This window comes from Acomys minous (assembly GCF_964271855.1).
Source record: "Acomys minous genome assembly, chromosome: 4".
Taxonomy (NCBI): Eukaryota; Metazoa; Chordata; class Mammalia; order Rodentia; family Muridae; genus Acomys; species Acomys minous.
The window spans coordinates 6,610,804-6,627,011 of NC_140486.1; the positions used below are offsets into that span (position 1 = coordinate 6,610,804).

Below are 16,208 nucleotides of genomic sequence, written 5' to 3' on the forward strand. Positions count from 1 at the left end.
ACACACCAGCATGCAGTCACACATGTACTATACCCACACATATACACACAGATAAACAGATACATACACATACAGAGACAGACAGACAGACAGACAGACAGACAGACAGACAGACAGACACACCAGGAAGATGAACTAATTCATAGTTCCCTCCCTCCCTCCCTCCCTCCCTCCCTCCCTCCCTCCTTCTCTCTGTCTCTGTCTCTCTCTCCTCCCACCCCCTCTCTTTCTGTGTTTCTCTCTCTCTGTGTGTGTGTGTGTGTGTGTGTGTGGGGGGGGAGAGAGAGAGAGAGAGAGAGAGAGAGAGAGAGAGAGAGAGAGAGAGAGAGAGAGAGCACATCGATCCAAGCTGCATTCCATGTGGCTCCCTTCCATCCTCTCCCTACATCCTCTCACCCGAGGGTTTGTCTCAGTAATGGCTTCTCTTGCAGGTTCCAGCCCCAGGAATTTCTGCTTCATCGTGTCAGGGAATACATCCATCTGCTCGTCGCTAGGTTGCCTTTCTGAGACTTGTTAGGTTTAAGTATGTCTACACCACAGAACAGTCTGAAGGTTATCGAAATTCATTTTAGAGGAAAGTCTCATAACTGCAGAGAAAAAGGATCTGTGGCAATCTGATTCCATTTCTTTCCCTGAGTTCATTACTTAGGAGCATCCACTGATGGAGCGAAGCGGCAGATCTTGGGTCCTGAGGCCACAGCGTTGTTCTCAGGACATCCTCTGCAGAGCAGAGCTCACTAGAGACTGCGCTACAGTTCCCTCCTGTTCAAGCTGGGTCAGTGCCAGGGTTATGTGTGTATGTGCACACGCACATGTAGAAGTGCATGAACATGTGCAGGTCAGAGGTCACGTGTGCAGGTCAGAAGTCAACTTCAGACACCATTCCTCAGACACTGTTCCCTTGTTTTTGGAAACTGGGTCTCTCACCAGGACCTAGGGTTTGGGGATCAGGCTGGTCTGAGTCTTCAGTGGGCCTGAGGGATCTGCCTGTCTCCACCTCCTAGGTGTTGGGACTACGAGTACACACCGTCATACTGTGGGCTCTGGAGATGACACGTCATCTGGAGATGCCACACACATCATTGTGTGGCATGTACTTCACTTCCTGAGCCACCTCCACAGACTCCACTGGAGCTCACTGTACCTGTCTCTCCACCATAAGGAAGGAAGCTTAGTGTTAGCAGCTTTTATAGGAAGATATGGAACTCTCCACACGAAAATAACAGGCTCACGAGGAAGCTGCTAGGTCTGTGAGACCAGGCAGGCTGGGGCAGCACACCCCTGGGGGCCTGAACTCCTGAGGAGGGCGACTCACATAGGTATCCATAGTTATGTGCCCTTCCTCTGTGTCTCGTGATATCTCTGGTGATTCCTAAGTCATGTTTGTCTGAATCGGTCATGAGGAAGAAATGTCCCACCCTGCTGGCTTCCGTGAGGCCGGGTCACAGGTATGCTTTGCATTCCAGGCATGCGCCACACAGCTGCCCCACCCGGGGATGGGATGGTGGTGGAGAGGAAGCACCCAAGGCCCTAGGGACAGACGTGCCAGGGCAGCACCCTCTGGTCCCACCTTCCCTGACATGCCCTGTGGCCTTGACTTGGCATCTGGTTCTCCTTATCTATAAAGGCCCAGACGGCACACTCTACTTCCTGGTGGTGCCATAGCGTGCTGGTAATGTCTGCAGGCATGGGGACATGGGGCCCTGGGGTCCTGGCTTGGCTCTCCCCTCTGTGCCAGTCCCAACTTTATCTTCTGATATCTTTGTCCCCAAATGGTGGGTGGTCACACCGTGGCTATGATGTGTCCGACATGACTGAGGCACAGCACGGTAATTACAGGAGCCACACACACACCCTGGGAATGGTGAACCAGTGACAACCAATAGAACTATGTTTGTCTGTGGCCTCAGCCCTCCTCCAGCTCAGCCTCCTCAATGTCAGCACTAAGGCCCCAGCATGACTTATGGAGGGAGCCATGTGCTGGCTCGTGCACTGGTCACAGTCTGCAGGTAGCCTCAGGAGGCCTGTAGCCTGAGCCATGATGAACACACACTTGTCTTCTCTGAAAACAAGACAGCTCCGTCCCAGAGTTGTTGATCTAAAATCTCCTGGTTCTGATCAGAGGAAGGGATGGAAGGCCACGCTGTGACGTCACCAGAGTCTCATGGGAGACCTGGCCTGGAGCCCATCTCCTGATGGGTGCCATGTCTTTACAAGCACATGTGGCATTCCACTGAGTGGCTTCCTTCCAGAGCTCTCTGGAACTTTCCAGAGCTGTTTAGATCATAATCAGGGAAAAGGACTCAACAAGAAGCCATCAACCCACGGTGACCTTGGAGAAATGGCCTAGCCTGTCTCATAAGAGTCCTTCCTTTTCACAAAGCCATGTAATCTGCTTCTGAGCTAGCCTTCCTAAGAAGCACAGGAGCATAAGGAAGGCTGCCAGTGGGCTGAGGAGACAGCCTAGGGGACATGGGGCTGACTGCACGAGCATCAGGGTCTGAGTTTGGAGTCCCATAGCCCATTTAAAGAGTGAGTGTGGTGCTTCCCAGTGCTGGGAAGGCAAAGATGGGGGTGCTCCCTGGTGAGCTGGTCTAACTAAATCATGTTCACTGAGAGACATTGTCTACAAACATGAGGCGGATAGAGATTGAAGAAGGCACTCAGTGATGACCTCTGGCCTCCACACACACATATACACACAAGCACACATACATATATACATGCATACACATAACACACATACACATATACAACATACATGCACACACACACCATACACACAACACACATATCTACAATGTACATATATACAACATATGCACAACACACACACACACACACACACACACACATACTACCTACTGAACACAAGAATGCAGGAAGCGACAATGGCACTTACAGGAAGGGGCTGAAGACACAGAGCAGAGAACAGAGAACTCTGGGAGGGCCCCACCTTGGCCTCACTGACCAGGTTCTGGGCTGCCTGAACTTCAGAAAGGCTCTTTCTTTTCTTTCTTTTTTTCCTTTTTTTATTAATTTATTCTTGTTACATCTCAATGGTTATCCCATCCCTTGTATCCTCCCATTCTTCCCTCCCTCCCATTTTCCCCTTATTCCCTTCCCCTATGACTGTTCCTGAGGGGGATTACCTCCCCCTGTATATGCTCATAGGGTATCAAGTCTCTTCTTGGTAACCTGCTGTCCTTCCTCTGAGTGCCACCAGGTCTCCCCCTCCAGGGGACATGGTCAAAGGTGAGGCACCAGAGTATGTGAGAAAGTCATATCCCACTCTCCACTCTAATGTGGAGAATGTTCTGACCATTAGCTAGATCTGGGTATTCCCAAAATTTGTGGACAAATGGATTGAGCTAGAAATGATCATAATGAGTGAGTTAACCCAGAAGCAGAAAGACTCAAATGGTATATACTCACTTTTATCTGCATACTAGCCCAAGGGGCATGTCCCACGAAAGCCTTCACTCACCAGGAAACTGAGACAGAGGGGAGGACATTCTATTGGGACGCTAGATGAGAGAAGCATGGGAGAATGGCAAAGTAGAAGGATCCAGAGGGTCCTAGAAAGGCTCTTTCTTATGCAACCTAATTTCTAGGCTTGGAAACTTGTGAGGCTTAGTGGCGCTGAGTGGCAGAAGTTCCCATAGCAGTCACAGGCAGAGCTGGGAACAGATGCTGTGTGGCCCCCTTGGGTCCCACTCCTGACTCCTGTGCAGTGTGTGGCCTTCGAGAGTCTGTTCTAATGCACAAGCTGACCGGATGGCTTGCTGTTACAGAAGAGGTTTGGGCTGACTAAGGAAGGAGTTCTGACAAAAAGCCAGAGAGCTTGCTTCTTCCTGCATTGCACACCAACTCATAACCTACTGGTAACCTTCAGTATCCTTTTCCTTCACAGGAAAAATCACCAAAAGATGTCAACAAATAAGGAAACAATTTATAATTGATTTTATATGCATGGATGTTTGCTTACATGTATGTCTGTGAACCATTGTGTGCCTGGTGCCAGAGGAGTACACAAGAGATGTTGAATTCCTTAGGAGTTGCGAAGCACCATGTGGGTGCTGGGAACTGAACCCCAGGCCTCTGGAAGAGCAGCTAATGCTTTTAACTGCTTTTGGCCCCATAAGAAAACATTCTAAGGATATGCCATGAAATCAGATGCCTTTTCAAATAGTTACTGAAAAACTGGGCTTGACCAACTACTTAGTAAAGCCATAAAGTGAGGTGAGAGAGCAGAGTGCAGCTTTCACCAAGCACGGTGGGGGGCTGAGAAGTTTGTCCCTGGAACGTCAGCTTCTGGGGAGGTTTTCTGTATGCCACATGAGGTTTAAATAATGTCTTGGCGCCTAAAAAGGTGAGGATCCTTTTGAAGACCTGACTGAGTGTCAGGAAACTGCAGTTGTACAATCTTATTGCTCTAATGAAATCAAGAGACGATTACGCAATGCCTTTCATAGCAACGGAAGAAGCTGCTCAGAGAAATGTAAACATCTTGGCAGGGTGGATTGTCAGTCCTGTCACTTGCCTGGCAAACTGTGATCATGCCCTTCTCCAAATTACAAAATATGTATGTGCTCTTTGATACCAGTTCTAGAATCCAAGTGAGGTGTGTGTGTGTGTGTGTGTGTGTGTGTGTGTGTGTGTGTGTGTGTGTGTGTGTTTTAAAGGCAGCAGAATCTACTTAAAGGGGTGTGTAGCGGAACACGAGGCAAAGGCCTTGGAACAAGAGGTCTGAATTCTGCCTGCCCCTGTCACTGATAGTCCCTTGGTCTCTCTGAGTGTGGTCCAGTTTTCTTCTCAGAACATGGGGACTGGGATTGGGAGGGTCCGTTCCCATTAGCTATACCACAGTGCTCTGATTTCTGTCAGGCTAGGTGTGAACAGGCTGCGAATGCTCAGGGACAGGAGTATCTTTAGAAACACAGCATTGCCTGAGGAGGTGTCAGCAAAGCTGTCTGCGTGGTGTCAGCTGCTGACACTGGATTCTTGAGGCTGGAGTCCAAACACAAGGTGAGAGACAACCACTCTCAATGTCACAGTGTCTAGCGAGAGATCAGTGCCAGAGACAGCAGTGAAAGCAGAGAGGTGAGGGGCACTAGAAGAGAGAGAGCCATGCTTGTTTTCCCACCTGTCACTCTGAAGGTTGCCTGACGCCTTCCTAGGCTCCCCTGAGCCCTGCCCATCCCATAACGGACAGCAGGGAAGACCCCAGAACCCCGGAAGCAGAGTTGTGCTTGTTTGATTCACCCTTGGATGTTCTGAAAGAGTCAGCGAGTGAGTGCTCAGAGCCAGGCTCGGCTACCACAAACACTCAGCCAGGAGTGTCGCTGAGCCAGACCCTGGGTGACCCCTATTCCACGATAACTTCCAGGCCCTTCCGCCTCTCCTCACTGCTTTGGGAAGATAACAAAGTGAGTCCTAGTTTAATGCACTGAGGTGTCCTCAGCACCCACAACAGTGACAGACAGCACTTAGTAGGCACTCAGTCAGTGAGAGATAAGAAGTGCAAAGTCTTTCTTCTCTTACTCCTAACCAGGAACACACATGCGCGCGCGCGCGCGCGCGCACACACACACACACAATGCATGCACACACACACATGCATGTATGCACACACGCACGCATGCACATGCACAGGAAAGAGAGACACAGAGAGAGAGAGACAGAGAGAGAGAGAGACAGAGAGAGAGAGAGACAGAGGGAAGGAGGGAGAGGGAGAGAGGGAGAGAGGGAGAGAGGAAAGGTTTACAAGTTTTGTGGGTGTTAGACTGGACAGTATGAGAATTAGGGTCTGAGTACTATGAGGACCAGGTCTGGGTACTGTGAGGACTGGGTCTGAGTACTGTGAGGATCAGGTCTGAGTACTGTGAGGACCAGGTCTGGGTACTGTGAGGACAAGGTCTGAGTACTGTGAGGATCAGGTCTGATTACTGTGAGGACCAGGGTCTGGGTACTGTGAGGATCAGGTCTGGGTACTGTGAGGATCAGGTCTGAGTACTGTGAGGACCAGGTCTGAGTACTGTGAGGACTAACATCTGGGTATTGTAAGGGCCAGGGTCTGGGTACTGCGAGGACCAGGGTCTGGGTACTGTGAGGACCAGGGTCTGGGTATTGTGAGGACCAGGTTTGGGTACTGTGAGGACCAGCATGTGGGTACTGTGAGGATCAGCTCTGGGTACTGTGAGGATCAGGTCTGAGTACTGTGAGGACCAGGTCTGAGTACTGTGAGGACTAACATCTGGGTATTGTAAGGGCCAGGGTCTGGGTACTGCGAGGACCAGGGTCTGGGTACTGTGAGGACCAGGGTCTGGGTATTGTGAGGACCAGGGTCTGGGTACTGTGAGGACCAGGGTCTGGGTACTGTGAGGACCAGGTTTGGGTACTGTGAGGACCAGCATGTGGGTACTGTGAGGATCAGGTCTGAGTACTGTGAGGACCAAGGGCAAGTGCCATAAGGACCAGGGACTATAGGGGCAGCTGTGATTCATGCATCCTTACCAAGCATGGGAGAAAACAGTAACTGAGGGTTGGAGACCTACCTGAGGCAGAAGCCTCTGTCTAAGCCGGGGCACCTTGGCACACACCCAGTTCCAGGGAAGCTCCCACAGGGAACGAGCCTTGTTGCAGAGTTAGGTGCCAGTACAGAGTCGAGAAGTTCTGTGTGTCAAGAAAGAGAAAAAAGCCTTCCCTTGTGTTGGGCTGACAACCTTACATGCCAGATCCAGGGAGGAGAAGGAAGAGGAGGAGTGAAAGGAGGAGGAAGAGGAGGAGTGAAAGGAGGAGGGTGGAGGAAGGGGAAGAGGTTTACACCTTAGATGTGCTAACTGGTGGCCACTGTCAAGGTGAGACTTAACCCCTTACATACAGGGCTGCTGTGAGGAGATCTCCTGTCTCCATAGATGGGACTGCACCTTCTGAAAAGGATCACTTGTGACTTAATGCATTCTGCAAAGTCACAATCCTGGTGTTTCGGTCAACATATGTTGGCTGTGTCACAGCTGTGGGTGAAGGACAATTCCATGAATGAATCACTCCCTCCACCCCCACCCCTGAGTCCTAGTGTGGGGAGCATATTCTCCTGAGACACCAGCCAGACTTCCCTAAAGCAGAAGCACCCAAAACTGGGTCAGTCCACAGAGTACCTGGCGCAGCAGCGACCAGCTGTGACACCAGGGGACTGCAGCCACATGATCAATTTCACATGGGGGCAGGCTGTGATGTGATGTGGGCAAGGCGCAGCCCGCAGCTGCTACAGTACAGAGACCTCAGCTGGGTGCTGTTTGCTTTCTTACAGGAAGCCTGCAGACACTGCTGGCCAAGGCTCCCCCTGTTCTCTGTACCCGTGCCTTCTGAAGATCCTGTGCACAGCTTGGCTATAGGATAGAGGGAACTCACAGCCAGGAGGCAGGTCTGGTTTTCATTCTTGGAAGGGCTTAAGTAAGTCCTAAGAGCTATCTGCCACCTTATCACTGAGTAAACGCACCTGTTCTGGAAGCTGGGTTCATTGTAAGACCTTCAGCTTTAGGGACTTTACTTGGCTGTCACCCCCTGTGAGGAAAGGACTCTATGTTGGGAAATGGTGTAATTAATCTCTAAACACCCCACAGCAGCAGCGTGGTACTGAAGCCTCCAGAGGCAGTGGTTGGGAGGATTATTCCCCAGAAGAAGCCGCCAGGCAGACACTGAAGCTTGCAGGGCAGCGGGTACTTAAGTCAGTTCAATATTAAGAGGTCAGATGTAAAACTCTGTGGGATGCAGGCTGAGTCTTGCAAACTCTACCTGTTTGGGGAGGACCAATCAGTGATGTCCGGGAGACCACAGCTCAGAGAGATATCAGTGTGTCGTCTATCTTTGTATGTATGTATGCATACATGTATGTATACATGTATGCACGTATGTAAATACATATGATCTGTCTGTCTGTCTATTTGTCTATCTATCTATCTATCTATCTATCTATCTATCTATCTAGTCCACTTGTTTGCTCTTGGGCCTTACACTGATCTCTGCATTTCTGTGTTCTCCCTCCCTTCTATACAATTCTCAGCAAGCAGTCTGGGAGCAAACCAGGCTGGCTGTTAGCATCTGCTTTAAATCCTTGTCTCTGCAGAGATAGGCCGGGACGCATGGAGATGATAACGTAATTAAGAGCCATCATCTCCTATTAGAGCCCAGAGCATCAAACACAGCAATGCACAGTGACACATGACGCGGCGCTTCTGAAACAGGGTGTGCACTCTTGCTACTTGGAGGACAACAACTACAGCTAGTGTCCACACCATACTTCAGGAGACTCCAAGGCTACTGTGTCATCAGACATATGAAGGAACCAGAATAAAAACAATCAACAATACTGTCCCCCCACCCTGAAAAATGCACCCCAAGAACCTTCTTCACACCTTTCCCCTCCCACATCCCTGCACACCCACACTCCCACACACATACTCTCCTTATCCATCGCACATATATACTGTCTCTACCCGGCACAATGCATACACACGCAACCATGCACACACACACACACACACACACACACACACACACACACAAATGCAAATGTGCACACAAGAGAAGCCTAGTGGTAACATATGTCTGTAATCCCAGCACTTGAGGGTTGGAGGTGGGAGGGTCAGGAGGTCAAGGTCAATCTCAAAAACAAATCACACACACACATACACACACACACAAACACACCCTCCATCATACCACAAAAACCCAAGACAATGACAAAACAGGAAGTCTAGCTCCTGAAATATGTGAGAATCATTTTTGTCTGTTTTCCTACATTATGGGATTTCTTAATCATTGGTGTAAAGAGACTAGTCTTTTAACGCAGCGCTTCAGACTGAATAAACCGCGCTCTAACCCCTCATCTGGCTTCTAGAGGCAGAAAGCAGGTTCAGATGCCCGATTTCCGTGCTGTGTAGCTTGTGCTGGGCATCCACTGTAGAGACCAGACAGCAAAGCACACTTGCTTGTGCAAGATTCGAGGACTGTGTTGTGGTAGGTTTTACAGTAAATAAAACGTACTTGACTATTTCAGAATGTAAGCACAGGATGGAGTGCTTATAACAAGTGGGTGCTCTTAACTGCCGGTCCAGTGGCCGAGCCCTCGCTCCATCACAACAAGTGCGTGTTCCTGACTACTGGTCCAGTGGCTGAACCTGTGCTCCATCACAACAAGTGCATGTTCCTGACTACTGGTCCAGTGGCTGAGCCCTCGCTCCATCAAAATGGTTTCATTAAGAAGGAGAGGGAATAAAAGGAGGGGTAGGGGAGAGAGGAGGAGAAAGAGAAGGAATAGAAGGTGGGGAAAGAAGATGGGAAAGAGGAGGACGCGAAAGGACTGTCTCTGCCAGACCCAGCCCACGCATTGAGTCAGCGACGGAGATGCCATCCTTGTCCTGATGGAGGCACAGCTGCCTGCACCGTGGAACAAAGCAGAGTCCACAGCTAAACCCTCAAAAACCACGTGGAAACATTTTCTGATTGTTACAAAAGCAATTCAATGAATTACATTTCCAATACTCTTTCATCAAACCCCAAAAGTATTACAACGAAAAGCCTCAGCCTAAGCTTCATACGTTACACAAAAGTCACTAAAACTGGGCCACAGGCTAACGTGTGAAGTGGGAAACTAAAAATGGTCCTTGAAAGAAAAAAGAGGTGAAAGAGCAGAAAGACCCTTAGGGCCTTGACTAGGTGAAGAATTCTTGGGTCTTCTTCCCTTTCCTCTTTTTCATTTTTTGTTTATTGTTTGTTTGGAGACGAGGTCTCACTGTGTATCTCTGGCTGGCCTGGAATTCACTATGTAGACCAGGCTAGCCCTGAATTCCTAGAGGTGCCCCTGTTTCTGCATCCCAGTTGCTGGGCTTAAAGGTGTGCACCCCATGCTCTGCTGGAGGAATAATTCTTAAGTTGTTACATAAAAAACAAAACAGAGGAACAAAAATCCCAAGTCCACAGTCCATTAAAGGGAAAATGAGCACCTTGGATTGCACCAAAATAGGGATTACAATAAATTTTTTGTCTGAGCAATCCTGTGGAGGAGATGAAAACATGGGTGAAGCTCTCAAGAAGGAGCCAGGAGACCAGGGTAGAGAGCAGAAGACTGAGCCAAGGTAAACACTAACAATAACAATAACCAGTAGATGCAGAAGTGTGAAAAGGAAACAAGTAGCCCTTTTGCTGAAGGGGGCTGGAGGATGGCAAATGCATGCACTCGGCCTTCCACACTGTCAGGCCCACCACGAACTGTCTCATTTGTGGGTTGGAACAGCACACAAAACCCCAAAGCACTCTTCCAAGGAGGCTGATGAACACACAATGGAGCTTCTGCACCACAGAAGGCCACAGCAACAGCACAGAATAAACCACGTGCGCTCAACCACCCCCATGTGATGGCAGAACAAAGGAAAAATGTGGGGCCACATCGGGGAGGTGCCACATCGATCCATTTGTACAGAGATGACAGCAGCAGAGAAATGGAGGGACAGCATCTTGGTGGCCTGAATTGAGGGAGGGGAATCGAGGAAGTGGCTGCATCTATGAAGGGTAGCATGGGGCATGGTGAAATGGCTCTGGGTTCACCCTTGACTGTATTAGCAGACACATGATCCTACACATCACACACATCTAGACAGACAAACAGACACAAAGCACAAAGCACAGACAGACAGACAGACAGACAGACAGACACACACACACACACACACACACAGACACAGACATAGACACAGACACAGACACAGACACAACTAGATGCTTAAACACAGAGGCGGGCATAGGGATGTTGGCATGGAAACCGGGGAAGTCTGCAATCTGAGCAAGGCTAATGGTTGGTATCATGGTTAAATTTCTGGTTATGATGCTGTGCTGTAGTTCGGAAATATTATCATTGGAGAGACTAGGTGAAGGGTACATGTGTGCGTGAACTCTGTATTATTATTTTATCTTCTTCCTTCTCCCCTCCCTTCTTCCTTCTCTCCTTCCTGCCCCTTCCTTCCTCTATTCTCCCCCTCCCCCTTTTCTGACAGAGTCTCACTATGTAGCCCAGGCTGGCCACAACTCACCATTCTTCTGAATGCTACAATCACATCCACGCCCCCCTAGCCCTAGCTCTCTATGTGATATCTTGCAGTTGTAATAAGGCTGCTATTATTCCCAAACAGAAAAACTGAATAGATTGTTTCGGAGGACTATCTATGGTCTGATGCATCACTCCAGAAGCTCTCTTAAGGATTAGTTTTGGGGTTAAGGGTTAGGGTTGGGATTGAGGTTACAAGTTAGGAATTAGGGGTTAGGATTGGGGTTAGAGGGTTAGGGTTGGGGTTAGGGGTTAGGGGTCAGGGATTGGGGTTGGAGTTAGGGATTAGGGGTTAGGGATTAGGGTTGTGGTTGTTGTTAGTGGTTAGGGTTAGGGTTAGGGGTTAGGGTTGGGGTTAGGGGTTATGGTTAGTGTTGGGATTGGGGGTTATGGTTATGGTTTGGATTGGGGTTAGTGTTGGGGTTAGGGGCTAGGTGTTAGGTGTTAGGGTTTGGGTTTAGGGTTTAGCGTTAGGGATGGTGTTAGGGGTTAGTGTTGGGGTTAGGGTTTGGGTGTGGGTTTAGGGTTTAGTGTTAGGGTTGGTGTTAGGGGTTAGGGGGTGGGGTTAGGGCTAGGGTTGGGATTAAGGTTAGGGATAAGGTTAAGGCCCTATTGGTTTTATATGTCATTCAGTAAAATCTTTATTTCTTGCTAACAGCCCCAATAATGTTAGTCTTTTCCCACATCTTCCTTCACACTCGGCACAGTCAGGGTCTGAGAATTCTCACTGGCATAAGGAATGTGAAACCATATCTTATCACTGTTTCACATTTTTTTCTTATTAGCCATAGGTTAAAATTCTTCTCATACTTTATTAATCCATTTGGGGTTGATCTCTTAGACTCAGAGAGTGTTTGGTCACACATTTAATGTCACACGTCAGAGACTGAGCTCACATGTGCCTGCTGATTGCATTCTTCTTCTTCTTCTTTTTTTCTTTTTTTTTTTTTTTTGCGGGGGGGGGGGGGGGGAGACAGAGTCTCATGCCTCATGTTGTTAGCTAGCTGGAAACTCTCTGTGAGAGAGGTTGACCTTGAATTTTTCTCTTCTTGCCTTCATCTCCCAAGTGCTGGGCAACAGGCATGTACTACCCTGCCAGGTTTCATGGAGTGCTGGGGATCAAAACCAGGTCCTTGTGCGTGCTAAGCAAGCATTCTACCAACTGAGGTACATCCTAGCCCTTTGATTTTCTTTTGTTCCCTCCCTCCCTCCCTCCCTCCCTCCCTCCCTCCCTCCCTCTCTTCCTTCCTTCTTTCCTCTCTCTCTCTCTCTCTCTCTCTCTCTCTCTCTCTCTCTCTCTCTCTCTCCTTCCTAATATTGATCTCAGAGCTTCTCAGTTTTGCTCACCAATCCCAGAACAAGAGAACGTTCAGAAGCACAGCACCACATCTCTACAGCTCCTGAGTGGGAGATGTCCTGGTGGCTTCAGAATGTGCAACTGGTTCTGAGTAGCCAGCAGAAGTAGTGGCGAAGGCCCCATGCTCAGCAGCCTGGGGTGCCTCTAAGAGTTCAGCTACCTGTGCCACTCTGTTCTAAGTGCTCAGGCTCCCACTGTTGGTGCTGCTGCCCCCAGAGGGATCAAACTGGATCACGAACAAGCATCTCCTACAGACTTGGTTTCTTGGCTAAAGTCGGCCTGCCTTTGACTTCAACAAAGAGTTAATGCCTTCCTGGGAGAATGTTCTAGAGGTCAGTTCCTCATTTCTCTCAGTAGGCACAGGAGCTTCTGGTGTGTTACCTCCCCATACAACATACTACACTTCCTTCAGTGAGCTTTAAGAGGCTGGCAAGAGCCTCTCTTTTAGCAAAGTGATGGAGTTGAAATAGGATGCTACATCACAGGGACATTTGTTTTTCTTCTTTAGTGACAGCAAAGGAAGCTAAGAAAGAGATATGAACAAGGATGCGTGTTCCTATGGTCAGGTCACCTGGACATGAAAACTGGATGGGTTAATAGGCATGGTCATTCACTGGTGGTGGACTTGACGTTTTGGTTTTGGTTATGTGTGTGTGTATGTGTGTGTGTGTGTGTGTGTGTGTGTGTGTGTGTGTGTGTGTGTGTGATATGTGCATGTTGTAAGTGCTGGTGTCCCCAGGGTCCAGAAGATGGTGTTGGATTCCCAGGAGCTGGAGTTAACATGCAGTTCTGAGTCAACTGATGTGGGCACTGGGAACTGAACTAGGGTCCCCTACAAGAGCAGTAGGGCATCTTCAGCCACAGAACCATTTCTCTAGCCCCTAATGGAAACATTTAGGAAGAAAGCAATGGGGCACCTTCATGTGGCCGTGAGGGGCCAAATGGGGCTAGCTGGCAATCTCACTGAGGCCCCTTGCTTCCTATGTGCATTGAGAGGCAACCAATAGGAGAATAAAGGGGAATGGCGCCCCTCCCCGCTGCAGTTATCCTTTGCCTCACTAATAAAAACAATTTATTTGAATTCAGAAAAATGCATTGGATCAGAAAATAATGTGAAGTTGACTTTTTGTTTTTATTGTTTCATTTAGTTTTTTTTCCCACTTATTAAACAGCTGCTATATGCATAGTAACATACCAAGTACAATGTGGAGTACAAACATGTACAAAAAGGATGTGGTTGGTTTTACTCCTAAATGTATTGCCTTGAGGGGAAAAACATGGTTTCTATGCACAAAAGTAATAATGGAGAAACTGAAGTGTGATTCAATAAAAATAATAAATGCAAAAAAAAAAAAAAAAAGACTTGAAGGCAGTAGTTAGCAGCTCTCAGGAGGGAGCTAGTGGCTGGTGAGAGGTCAGCCCATGCCACCTGCTACAGGGAAGGCAGAGGGAACTGCTGACTTCTTTTGAAAGAAGCTGGAGGTGCGTCAGTGGGTAAAAGCACTGGCCACTGAGGCTACCAGCCTGAATTTGATCCCTGGAGCCCACATGGTGGAAGGAGCGTGGACTCCTTACAAGTTAGCCTCTCACCTTCACACACGTTCACACACACACACACACACACACACACACACACACACACACAGTAAATAAGTGCAATCTAAAGATTAAAACACAAAGAACCCGAAGAGGAAACCAAGATTAAGCAAAAGAAGAGAGTTTAACTCTCCCAAACCCATACTAAACTGGAACATCCTTGAAAGAAGGGGCTGTGTTCTTTATTCTGTGTTCACACATATTTTTTTAATCGCACACACCATTTCCACAAACAGCCAACGCTCCACATCCAGACAGGCACTAAAAGGATTTACAACGTGGATTTGAACACACTAGGGTTTTTTGTTTTGTTTTTTTAAGTCTCAAGTTTATAAAAATTGGTCATTTCAGAACAATTAAATTCTTAGGAGTTGCATCTCACATTCATGATCATTTTAAACTGTATTTTCTTTCTCTTGGGCCTCTGTTTATTCCACCGTTAATCTATCTGAGGGTGGCTAAACAAGCTGGGCTGATGTGCACCTGCCCCCTCAGGCTAAGAGCATATGGCAGCTTTATCAGGCACTCTGGCCTGGGATTGCCTCTCCCAGGACCCCATCTTCTAATGCCTGCCTAGATGTGGAGTGTGAAATTTAAAAAAAAAAAAAAAAAGGCGTGTGAACACAGAACAAACATAGCCCTATCTGAGGTGCTGGCAGGATAAGAGCTGTTTGGAAGAGTCAAGGTCCTCTGAACTTAGCTAAACTCCCCAAAGCCACGATTCTTAACTGAGGCCTCCCTAAGGTTTCCTAGACGATGCCTGCCTGATGTCTGTTTCCCACCGCCAGCTCTAAGACTTTCCCCAAGGCACAGATCCACTCTTGCTGCTGGCAACCAAGAACTGATTCCCGGGAGAGCCACAAACCCTTGTCCAAGCCTTGCTCCAAACCAGGGGGCTGGAGGACCACCTCAAAAATCCTAAGTTGGGTATACGCATCCCCTAAAAAACAGAGTTTACAACAATTCATAGCAGAAACCCAGAAACCGAGGGCTGCCCCTGGGACCCGGCGCTTAAACAGGACCAGAAGATCAAATGAAGGCGGGAAGACCAGGCCAGGCTGGACACAGAACCAGTGCCAGCAGGTAGCCGTAGGTGGGCAGGGTAGGTGGGGGCTGCGAGAGGCGCCCAAAGGGCCTAGGAGCCTGAGACAGGCCCGGAGAAGGCGGAAGCCTGGACAAGTGCCTGTCACCGCCCTCTGCTCAAAGAGAAACTGCCTCTCTTGTGGGGGAGGGCAGGGCAGGGATTGCCCGCTGGGTAGCAGGTGTGTGCTTAGCAGGCACCCCAGGCTTAGATGGACCCCTAGTGTGCCCTCAAGAGACCAGCGGACCTTTCTCCTCATGCTGAGGGCGGTCTCTCTAGACTGAGGTCAGCTCCCACCCCTAAACTCCTCCCCCCCGACCTCCCACCACTATTCCTAGGCCGCTGGAGTTCCGGCGATTCTAGGGTCCCCAGGGCTGGCTAGAGACCACTCCGTCCAGTCCCCATCAATGTGGACCTGGGTCTACACCCGTGTCTACCCCTTCCTAAGAAAGATCGGGGCTTCCGACTTGGTGTTGGGTCCGGGAGGTCGCCTAGCTGCCACCTGCAAGGCCACCTGCGTCTCTGTTAGGTGTGACCCAGGAGCTCCTGGCATGAGAGAGGGACCAGAGTTCTGCTGCCCGCACGGAGCGCCCCTTCCGTCGCCTTCTTCCGAGCCAGACTCGGTGCTGGGGTCTCCGGCTGCTAACCGCGCCGAGACAAAGGCGCCAGGGCCGCCCAACGCGTCCCTGCTAATGATCACTTACCGGTGCTGGCTGTGGCTCGGAGGTCAAGGAGGGGGTGGGGGCAGAGAGCCCGGCAGGAGGGACCCGACCCTGGGCCCAGGGTCGCTGGGGAGCAGGTACTGTGTTCCGGGGTCGCGAGGCTCAGGCCGCCTGGGCCGGAGGCTTGTCCTCGCTGGCGCGCAGCAGCGGTGACTGACAGCGGCTGCTCTGGGGACAGGCTCGCACCCCGCTCCCGCCCCGCCTCCCTTTGCCTGCAAGCAGGTAAACGCGCGCCACTGGGAGGGCGGGGGACACGAGGGGACCCAGGGGTAGGGCAGCCCTCCGAGCAGTGGGGCGGGGCTTTTTTCGTCACCGCCCTACGCTCCGCACCGCCGCTCTCCAACTTTC

General features: G+C 49.7%; 1 protein-coding gene across 4 annotated transcripts in view; it reads right to left on the reverse strand.

The window, feature by feature from the left end:
• MBP (myelin basic protein) overlaps nt 1-15,989 on the reverse strand; it is a 111,725-nt gene extending 95,736 nt beyond the window's left edge. The window contains exon 1 of one of the 4 annotated variants that reach the window (XM_084779385.1): nt 15,843-15,989. The gene's annotated coding sequence lies outside the window, so the exon portion shown is untranslated. The remainder of the gene's footprint in view (nt 1-15,842) is intronic. The other 3 variants (XM_084779387.1, XM_084779386.1, XM_084779388.1) reach the window with 3 other exon arrangements.
• Nucleotides 15,990-16,208: the final 219 nt, after the last annotated feature.